Here is a 10673-nt window from a genome sequence, read left to right as displayed (position 1 = left end):
AGCTGTTCTCGCCTTAAAGTAGAAATGGCTGAGGAACGCTGATCGAACATGTTCCCATGAAGTGTGAGAGACGGTAGGGAAGGAGTTCAACCACCGTGTAGCTTTTCCATCAAGAGAGAATGGGGAATAACATGCACTTGATGTAGTCTGGTGGTACGCCATTCACGCGAGTGAAACTGCAGAATTTTTTGAAGCCTCAATCTGCTCCATTGGAATTTCTGTAGAGATACTAGAGAACACCTTTCTCTGTACTAGACCGATCAAAGCAGGCTTGATCTTGAAGTCATGCCTAGTGCAGGGTGGAGGAACAATGGCAGAGCACGTAGTAGGGATGTTACGCGGAAGGTTTCTCTCCCCGATCGGAACAGTCTGCGCCTGTTGTTCCTGCCGCGCGAGAGCAACCTGTTCAGCAGCATCCTGCTGAGCTTGGATGGTCTGCTGCATTTGAAGCATCTGCTGCTGCATGAGTGCCAGTGCAGCAGTGAGATCATCCTGATTGGCGTGATCACCCATAGTGGTGTCGGTTTGCCTTGGCTGTTGACGATTTGTTCTTTCTAACCTTACTAGCTCCTGGTTGGTAAGTGTAACCAATTCTCCTTGTGCGTTTCTCCGAGTATGTCTACTGGTCATGCACCTAGAACATTAGTTACAAAAAAAGGATAGAACAAGTTAATTGATATTACGTGTATACGCACACCAATTAACCTAATGTGCACACTACCACAATCAAATAGTATGTCGATGTAGCACTTTATAATCGAATCCACAGAGACCAGCGATTACACTTTATCTTTATGGGATCAATACTTAGCTAAAACAATGATGGGATTTTGAGATTAAGGTTTCGTAACAAGCAAGTAATAAATTCGTTTAAGGTTTTCAGATGATTAAAATGCTTGGTTTAGGGTGATTCCTCGGGATACTTAGGATCATGAGCTACACAACTATTCAGGAAGGCAATAAGAGCCAATCTAGAACTTGAACAACAAGAATAGAAAAACCCATTGTCGTTGTGTCTACCAATTTATCAAGCAATCCTAATGCCTAAACTGTCGTTTGGATCAGAGAATGATGACAAGCATTGAGTGTAGATTCAATTGGTTCACGATTTGCCTTAGCATCAGCTTTCGTTGGCTAAGGACAAATCGTCTATCTATGCTTTTTCTAGCACCCTAAAACACTTTTGATGATTAGATTAAACCTATGATCAGATGATAAATGGCCAGTTTAACACAAGCATTAAGATTAGCAATAAATAGAGATATCAAAGAATAACAATCTTATTTGTGTCTAACTCATTGATCCATGATCCCTAACACCCTAAACCTAATAAGCGACTACTCAGCCATGAACAGAGAAATCACAGAGACAATAGATGAAGAAACATGTTGAATCAATAAATAAATAAAAAGGGTTCAAGAATCTTCTCAAGGTGAGAGAGATGAAGTCTTTTCCCTTTCAAGGTAGCAAATCTTCAAGTACAAAAGTCTCCAATGGTTTCTTGTGTAAAAACTAACGTAGAATAATAATAGAAAATAAGAAAAGATATTGCAGGTCTCTGGCGGCTGCAGGAGAGAAAATTGGGATGATTAGGGCAAATCCCGAAATATTATAAATTTCTTTAAAAATCTCTGCCGCTGGAACATGCACTCGGGTTGGTCCGCTCGATCAGGAACAGTCGTGAGACTGTTCACGACTGTTTTGCATTAAAATCATCAAATTGCACTGTTTTCTCCTCTTTTTCTCCAACTGGTCTATCTCCCATTCAATGCAACTTCAGACCTGTAATGACTCGAAAATGACTAGGAAGACTCGATAAAGACTTGAAAACCAATTGAAAAGCATATATACAAGATGTCTAAAACACCATATATCATAGGCAATTGTCTCAAATAGCCATTTTTAAATTTTTGTCAAAAAATAGTTTTCAATAAAGAAAATGACCAAAATAACCCTTTTTTATTTTGAAAATTTAATTTCAATTTTTTTTTAAATTTGAAACTCTATTCTAATTTTTTTACTTTTATATCAAATGGTAATATTACGATAGATGTTTAATGTAATATTTTTATTTCTTATATTGTATATTTACAATGGACTTATTATTTATTTAACAATACATTTTTCCATTTAACTATACATTTTTAGATAGGTGTTTAATTTAGTTTTCCATTTTTATACTGTATATTTACTTACGGTTTATCTTTTCTTATTTTGTATATTTACTTATTCTAAATTTCTTGCTTTTATATCAATGATAATATTAAAATCTATATTTAATGTAATATTTTTGTTTCTTATATACTATATTTACTTATTATTATTTTTTTCTTATATATTATATTTACTTACTATGATATGAAACATTTCTATTTCTTAATATTTAGGTTTTTCATAATAAATCATTATTTTTTCCTTTTATATCAAATGATAATATTATGGTAAATGTTTACTGTAATTTTTATATTTCTTATATTGTATGTTTGTTTTTCTTATATTGTATATTTACTTATTCAAATATTTAGAAATAATAAAAATGTAAAACTATATATTATTGAGATAGATTTTTAATGGGGAAATTTTTTGTTTACCACTTTCATAGTACCACTTTTCATCTTTACCACCACTAAGGGACATTTTCAAAAATACATTTTTCATTAAGTGGCAAAAGACTCTTCTACCCTTGTTTTTATGTTTTTCGAATTATATTTTTCCAAATTCGAACTTTTATATTTTTTCTTTTGAATTTTTTTTCGAAATTTCTTTTTTACTAATCTTTTGTAGCATGGTTTTCAATAACCCCCGCTACACGCGGAGCTTTTTTGATTTTCAAATGTTAACTATATAGCTATTCTTTTGCACGTTGTATTCTGAACAACAACAAAATTTTGAATTATATGTTTGTGTGAATACATATTTTCTTAGAAAAACCAGAAAACAATACATTTTTCAGATAGATGTTTGATATAATTTTCTATTTTTATATTGTATATTTACTTATTATTTATTTTTTCTCATATTGTAGGGCAATTCTCTCAAATAACTATTTTTAATTTTTTGTCAAAAAGTAACTTCCAATAAAGAAAATGACCAAAATAGCCAATTTTTATTTTGAAAATTTTAATATTTTTTTTTTTTTTTTTAAAATTTGAAACCCTATCCTCAAAACCTCCACCCCCTTAACTCTAAACCTTAAGTCTAGATTAGTAACCCTAGGGTATAAATGTATTTTACTCTTTAATAAAAAATTTCTTGGATATTTTTCTCATTGAGTGCTATTTTTATGACAAACACTTATAAATGGTTATCCTAGAAAATTTCTCCATATTATATATTTATTTATTCTATTTTTTTTCTTTTATATCAAATGGTAATATTTCGATAGATGTTTAATGTAATATTTATATTTCTTATATTGTAGATGAGATTATTATTTATTTAACTATACATTTTCAGATATATGTTTAATTTTGTTTTTTTTTTCATTTTTATGTATATTTACTTACTGTTTGTCTTTTCTTATTTTGTATATTTACTTATGCTAAATTTCTTACTTTTATATCAATGATAATATTACGATATATATTTAATGTAATATTTTTGTTTCTTATATACTATATTTACTTATTATTTATTATTTATTATATTATATTTAATTATTACAATATGTAAAATTTCTATTTCTTATATTGCATATTTACTTATACAAATACTTATAAATAATAAAAATGTAAAATAATACATTTTTCGGATAGATGTTTAATGTAGTTTTTCTATTTTCTATATTGTATATTTACTTCAATTTACTTTTTCTTATATTATATATTTACTTATTTTTTTTGTTTTTATATCAAATGGTAATATTACTTATAGATGTTTAATGTAATATTTATATTTCTTATATTGTATATTTATTTTTTATTTATTTTACAGTATGTTTTTGTTTAATGTAGTTTTTATATTTCTTATATTGCATATTTACTTAATATTTATTTTTATTTTAATATTATGATAGATGTTTAATGCAATATTTTTATTTCTTAAACTCTACATTTATTTATTATTTATTTTACCATACATTTTCAAATAGATGTTTAATTTAGTTTTTCCACTTCTGATATTGTATATTTACTTATTGTGTATTTTTCCTTATGTTGTATATTTACTTATTATTTATTTTACGATATATTTTTTTCATAGAGATTTTTAATTTAGTTTTTCATTTCTTAATTGTATTTTACCTATTGTTTATTTTTTTTTCTTATATTGTATATTTACTTATTCTAGTTTTCTTGCTTTTATATCAAAAATGATAATATTATGGTAGATGTTTAATGTAAAATTTCTATTTTTTATATTGTATGCTTGTTTTTATTATATTGTATATTTACATATAAAAATATTTGGAAATAATAAAAATGTAAAACTATATATTTTTCAGATAGATGTTTAATGTAATTTTTCCATTTCTTATATTGTATATTTTAATTTTATATTGACTTATCTAATTGTTTTGCTTTTGTATCAAATTGTAATATTGTGATAGATGTTTAATGTAATATTTTTTTTCTTATATAATATATTTACTTATTATTTATTTTATTATATATTTTTCAAATAGATGTGTAATGTATTTTTTGTATTTTTTATATTGTATATTTACTTTTTCTAATATTATCATAGATGTTTAATATAATATTTTTATATTGTATATTTAGTTATTATCTATTTAACTATACATTTTTCAGATATATGTTTAATTGTTTTCATTTTTATATTGTATATTTACTTACTGTTTATCTTTCCTTATTTTTTATATTTATTTATTTCTTGTCTATTCTAATTGAATGGATATTTTGAGGCTCTATAGAACGTCCACATCAGCGAAAAAACTTCTTCCAAAAGATGAGACATGACATTGTTACTAAAAAATAAATAATAAGTAAATATAGAATATAGGGAAAAACAAATAATAAATAAATATACAATATAATAAATAGAAATATTACATTAAACAATAATATGTAAATATGCAATATAAGAAAAAAATATAATAAGTAAATATACAATATAAGAAATAGAAATATTAAATTAAACATCTATCATAATATTATCATTTGATATAAAAGCAAAAAAAAATAGAATATAAAAAATATACAATTATGAATTGAAAAAACTAAATTGAATATCTATCTGAAAAATGTATAGTAAATTAAATACTAAATACACAATAGAAGAAATAGAAATATTATATTAAATATTATAATTTTCTTATATTGTATATTTACTTATTATATTTTTTTCTTATATTGCATATTTGCATATTATTGTTTAATGTAATATTTCTATTTCTTATATTGTATATTTACTTAATATTTATTTTTCTTTATATTATATAATTACTTATTATTTATTTTTTTTATTTTTTAGTAACAATGACACATTTCATTTTTCGGGAGAAATTTTTTTTTACTGATGTGGACGCTCTATGGAGTCTCAAAATGTCATTTTTATTAGTATAGATTGCTTAAATCATTAAGTATGTGTAGTGTTTTTAAAACTGGACAGACTCTTGGTTGGACAAGGTTCGACCATGACCCGGTCACGTAACCAGTTTGATGTAATATTTGGTTCGACAATGAACTGGTCCGGTAATCGGATTAGATATCGGTGACAAAAAACACTATTAAAACTATAAAAATGATATAAACCAATCATATGATCAAAAAATAGTATTCATTTTAATTATATATCATATTTACTCGGTTTATTTTAAAATATCTATATCTAAATTATTAATAACTATATTATTGAATAAGGTTTGATCCGGTCGAACCATATTGAACCGTGACCCAAATAAATTTTGTTCACGGTCCGGTTTTAAAAACATTGATTATGTAATGTGTTCGAAGTTGCAACTGACGTGTAGAAAAAGTAAAAGAAATCTATTACAATTATTATTACTATGCATTATGCAGCCGACCATTCCTTTTGGTTTTTTTTTTTTTTTTGTTAATCATGTTAAATTCATACATTTTCTGAAGTGTTTACATGTTGCTTAGCAACTTATTTAATACAACGCAACAACCCAAACATAATAGAGACTAGACTTTGACCCGCGCGCACGCGCGGGTATATTGTTTTTTTTTTAAAACAACAAATTTTTTATATGATTTATATTTATACACATTTTCTATAATGATAACTTTATTTCGGATATAAATTACGTTAAAAAAATTTATTCTGAAAATGAAATTTGAAATGAAATTGTGTTATTTATATTTTAACAATAGTTAGATGTTATTATTAATTTTAAGATGTTTTAATTTGTTGTGCAATCTGTTTAATATAATATACACTATATAACAATACGATCACTTTACATATTGCCAACCTAATTAAAATTATGTGGCCCATCGATAATTTTTTAAAAGCCCATTATCAATCTATTATATATAAAAATTAACAGAAAAATCAAAAACAATTTACATCATCAACAGAATAGTCCGGGAACATTAACAAATTTTTTATAATTATATACTTTACTTTTCTGTCGGTGTCTTCTCTTCCCTATCTTATTAACTTTTCATATTCCTCTTCTTCTTCTTCGATTAAGATCTCCTACAAATTAAAATATTTATCAATACAAACGATTGATCAAAGAATCTGTTTGCGGAAAATCAATCTATTTGATTCAGGATCTACATCTATCATACATCAGGTTTGACTCTCAATTGTTAAAACTTTAAACTTTGGTCAATTTTTTCTTTCATCAGCTAGTTCTATTTCTCTAGATCGGCCATAACTAAGTATATGAAGACATGAAATAGAATAATTAATTCTCTAATTTAGGGTTTTGTTAAGATATATTTCCAAGTGTATATCAAGTTATCAATTGATTGCAAAGCTAAAGTTTTTTTTTCTGTTGTCAGATAATACTAACTTCTGCTAATTAAAGGTTTGTGTTCAACAATTCTAATACTTGTCTACTTCTAATTTTAACTACTAATTTGTCTATTTTTAATACAGTGATAGGAGAATAGAAGGAACTTGTGGTTCTACAATAAGAGAGCTTTAAAGATAAGTCCACGTCTCTATCTTGATGCTTTATATAATCGTTAAGCTATAAATGCAATTTTAGCTAGAATGTTACTAACTGTTTTAAGAAATAGATGCTTAATTGTCTAGCTTAATGATTAATCATAATATAATCAAAGAAATTCTTTGGATATGGAACAATACGACTTATATCTTTCATTCTTAGTTATAATTGTTGTTAATATGATGTATACGACAACTTTGTTTCAGGTACGTGGTGAATTGACCAGAAACTAAGAATGTAACCACAATCATCAAAGAATTATACCTTGGCCAGTACATTCAAATAACGAATACTAAGGTTAGTTACTCAAAACTAAAGAAATAGTATAGGATAATGACTATTATGAATTGACTGGTTAGTTTAGAACGGCTTGTTTATTTTTTTCTGAGTAGTTTTTGGCTTAGAATTATTCTTATATCATTCTTCTTTTTTTTGGGAGATTTAAAATGAATTACTTGAATGTGTGATAATGCTTGTGGTATGCTTAGTTTTGAATGGATCGTGGACAAAAGAAATAACACTGCATCAAACTTAGATAAAACATGAGAATTATACCAAACTTAGAAGGTTCAAAAGAGCTTAAACTTTAGAAACAAATTCATAACATTGTTCAACCATAGAAACAAAATCAAGTCAACTTTCAATCCTGATCTTCGTTTTCAAGGTTGTTAAACACTTCTTTGAAAACAACATTCTTAGTCTTCCTCTGAGGCTTTCCATCCTTGTCCACAATAAGGATTTTCAATCCTTTCTTTGAGGTCACCCTAGAAATTGCAACATAGAGCTGTCCATGTGAAAACACAGGTCTAGGAAGAAATAGACCAACTTGAGAGAGTGATTGTCCTTGGCTTTTGTTGATAGTTATTGCAAAAGCCACAGCTAAAGGCAATTGTCTTCTTCGCATTTTGAAAGGAAGTTTCTTATCTGATGGATGTATCAACAACCTAGGAATATAAACTATGTCACCGACTTTCTCTCCAGTAAGTATTCTAGCACCAACCATGAAATCCATCATCTCTGTTATTTGCAGTCTGGTTCCATTCATTAAACCCCCTGTAGAATTAATATTTCTGAGCAACATAACAGGACAACAATCTTCAATCTCAGACTATGGTTCGGCAGTCCAGAAACTTTAATACTGTTCAAAAAATCAGTACTGAGTGCTTGATTATTTGCTGAGGTCAAATCGGATCTAGGACCTCATGTCAAAGCAGTTCATTCATTGTGCAGAGAGACAATATGAATGAACTGCTTTGACATGAACTCGCCACTCTGTTTTCCAGGGTTTGATATCACTAACGAAAGTTTTAGCTTTTGGAGGCATAATGTAAACAATGGAGAGTAAATGTTTGAATAATAATGTGGTGTTATAACTACAGGCATATATAGCGTGTAGGCTTGAGATGTTCTAGGGTTGTATTTTGAACGGATTAGGATATTCCATAATGTTGTTTAAGAAGTTGTGGAATATTTTCTGTGATTTTGTATCTAAATTGAAAAAAGCTTTATACTTTTTGTTAAGATTTAGTGTCAAACAAAACTAACGTGATCCTAATATTGATTCGTTAAATTTTTTTCGGTTATCTTCATAATATCTATGTTCTTATCTTTATTGATTTAACATTCGGTATTATCTTGTTTCTTTTACATCTGAAATTGTTTTTATTTTGAAGATAATCGTAGTTGATTGTTTATTAGGATCAGTGGTTTGTTCGAGAGTATAAAATATCTAGTAAACCGATTTTAATGGTCCAAAAATAAATTAGGTAATGGTCTCCTTCACGTGGTGATAAGCAAGAAGATGAAACTGGGACTGAAAAGTTAGTCTGATTAATTAATTAGGTAATCGTCTCCTTCCAGAGTCTTGTTGATGATGAACTTTTGGATTATGGAAGTGTAGGTTTATTAGTTTATTAGTTTTGTTGATGATGAACGCATATATAAATCTACTCTATATAAATGCTTGGGATGGTTGGAGAAGTATAAAAGGTTGGTTATGTAGAAAGAATATGAAATCAAGTGTAGGTTTATTAGTTTTGTTGATGATGAACTTGTATATAAATGTAAAACTATATAAATGGTTGGGATGGTAGGAGAAGTATAAAGGGTTGGTTACGTTAGTTTTGAATATGAAATCAAATAGTCTAGATAATCGTGGGATGGTTGGGATTATTAATATGTATGTAAATTAATTTAGATAATATATTATGTTAGGCTACTAAATAAATGGTCCTAGTAAGACTTTTTTTAAGTAGATAAAAAAAGTGTCTCTATTTTAATAGAGTAGATAGCACACCTCAAGGTGGCCTAGTACACCACTCCTTTTGTTGTTATTCTATTCCTAGTAGTAAACTGATAAATTTCATCTCTCATAGATTTACTTTTACCCTTATCGGTGAAACTTTTTGCCTCTAAATGATAAATGGGTTTTATTGGGATGACTTCACTATATTTCCACACTATTCAATCCCACACCCAGACCCCCCAAATTCTTTCTTATCACTAGATCCCCCAATCTTACAAATATGATCACCAAACCACATATAATATTCAACTTCTGATTTAATTCCAAAAAATCTACTAAATGGCGTTTAAATGACTAAGGCGTTTAGCAAATCACGTTTACAGACCGGTACATACTAAACCATGCTAAAAACCAAATAAAATATTTTTTTACAAAAATCAAAATCCTTTATGCAGCGGTTTTAATGTTCACGATTCTAACTCTGAAGCTAAATATATGATAAATTAAGCATAATACACGAATAGAATGTAAGAAAAAAAACATAATGCAAACACACACACACACACTTTCATACTAATCAGACTCCGTTAATACTAACAAGCACCACAAAGGAACAAAATGAAAAGAAAAATTGAGCAAACCGACACCATAAAACTGTATTACATGCAATAAAAATCATTAATAAAAGTAAAAAAGCTTCAATCATTATGTTGTTTTCGTAGATTCCAAATCTATTTGTGGATTTCGATAACAGAATATGAATAAGCACGACATATAGCTTCACATCGACTAAAACCTGAACCAAATGCCAAATGCTCGAACTGTGAAAACGATTTCTCTTTACCGCCCGAGCATTGTGTTAGCATTTATAGGAGGATAAGGATAAGTACATAGATAAGTACATACTGCTATATATTGTTACTAGAATATAGGAGTATATTCTCTCTTTGATCTCTTGTTATTTCCTCATGTACGTGTATATAATGTACTCCTAACTATCAATAAGATCTATCACGTTAAGCACATCTCTCTACATGGTATCAGAGCGATCTTGTTAAATCAAACAGATCCTCAAAATTTTTTTTCTCTGTTTCATTGCCATGGTAACACTAACCTCTTCCTCCAATGTTTTAAACATCAACCCAACTGATCCCGCAAACCCTATCTCTGCGATCAATATGATCAACATCACCAAATTGTCTTCGACAAATTACCTTACTTGGAGCATTCAAATAACCTCTCTTCCCAGGGGATATGATCTTGTCAAGTTTGTTGACAACACCGCTGAATTGCCTCCACCCACTTTTATCGAAAATGGTAACACCA

At 28.0% G+C, this 10673-nt stretch overlaps 1 pseudogene; it reads right to left on the bottom strand.

Annotated features, from left to right (window-relative positions):
• Window positions 1-7410: 7410 nt before the first annotated feature.
• On the bottom strand, window positions 7411-10213 carry LOC125583186 (annotated as a pseudogene).
• Window positions 10214-10673: the final 460 nt, after the last annotated feature.

This window comes from Brassica napus, chromosome C3 (assembly GCF_020379485.1).
Source record: "Brassica napus cultivar Da-Ae chromosome C3, Da-Ae, whole genome shotgun sequence".
Taxonomy (NCBI): Eukaryota; Viridiplantae; Streptophyta; class Magnoliopsida; order Brassicales; family Brassicaceae; genus Brassica; species Brassica napus.
The sequence above is the reverse complement of the archived record's forward strand: the minus strand, read 5'-3'. Positions and strand labels throughout refer to the sequence as shown.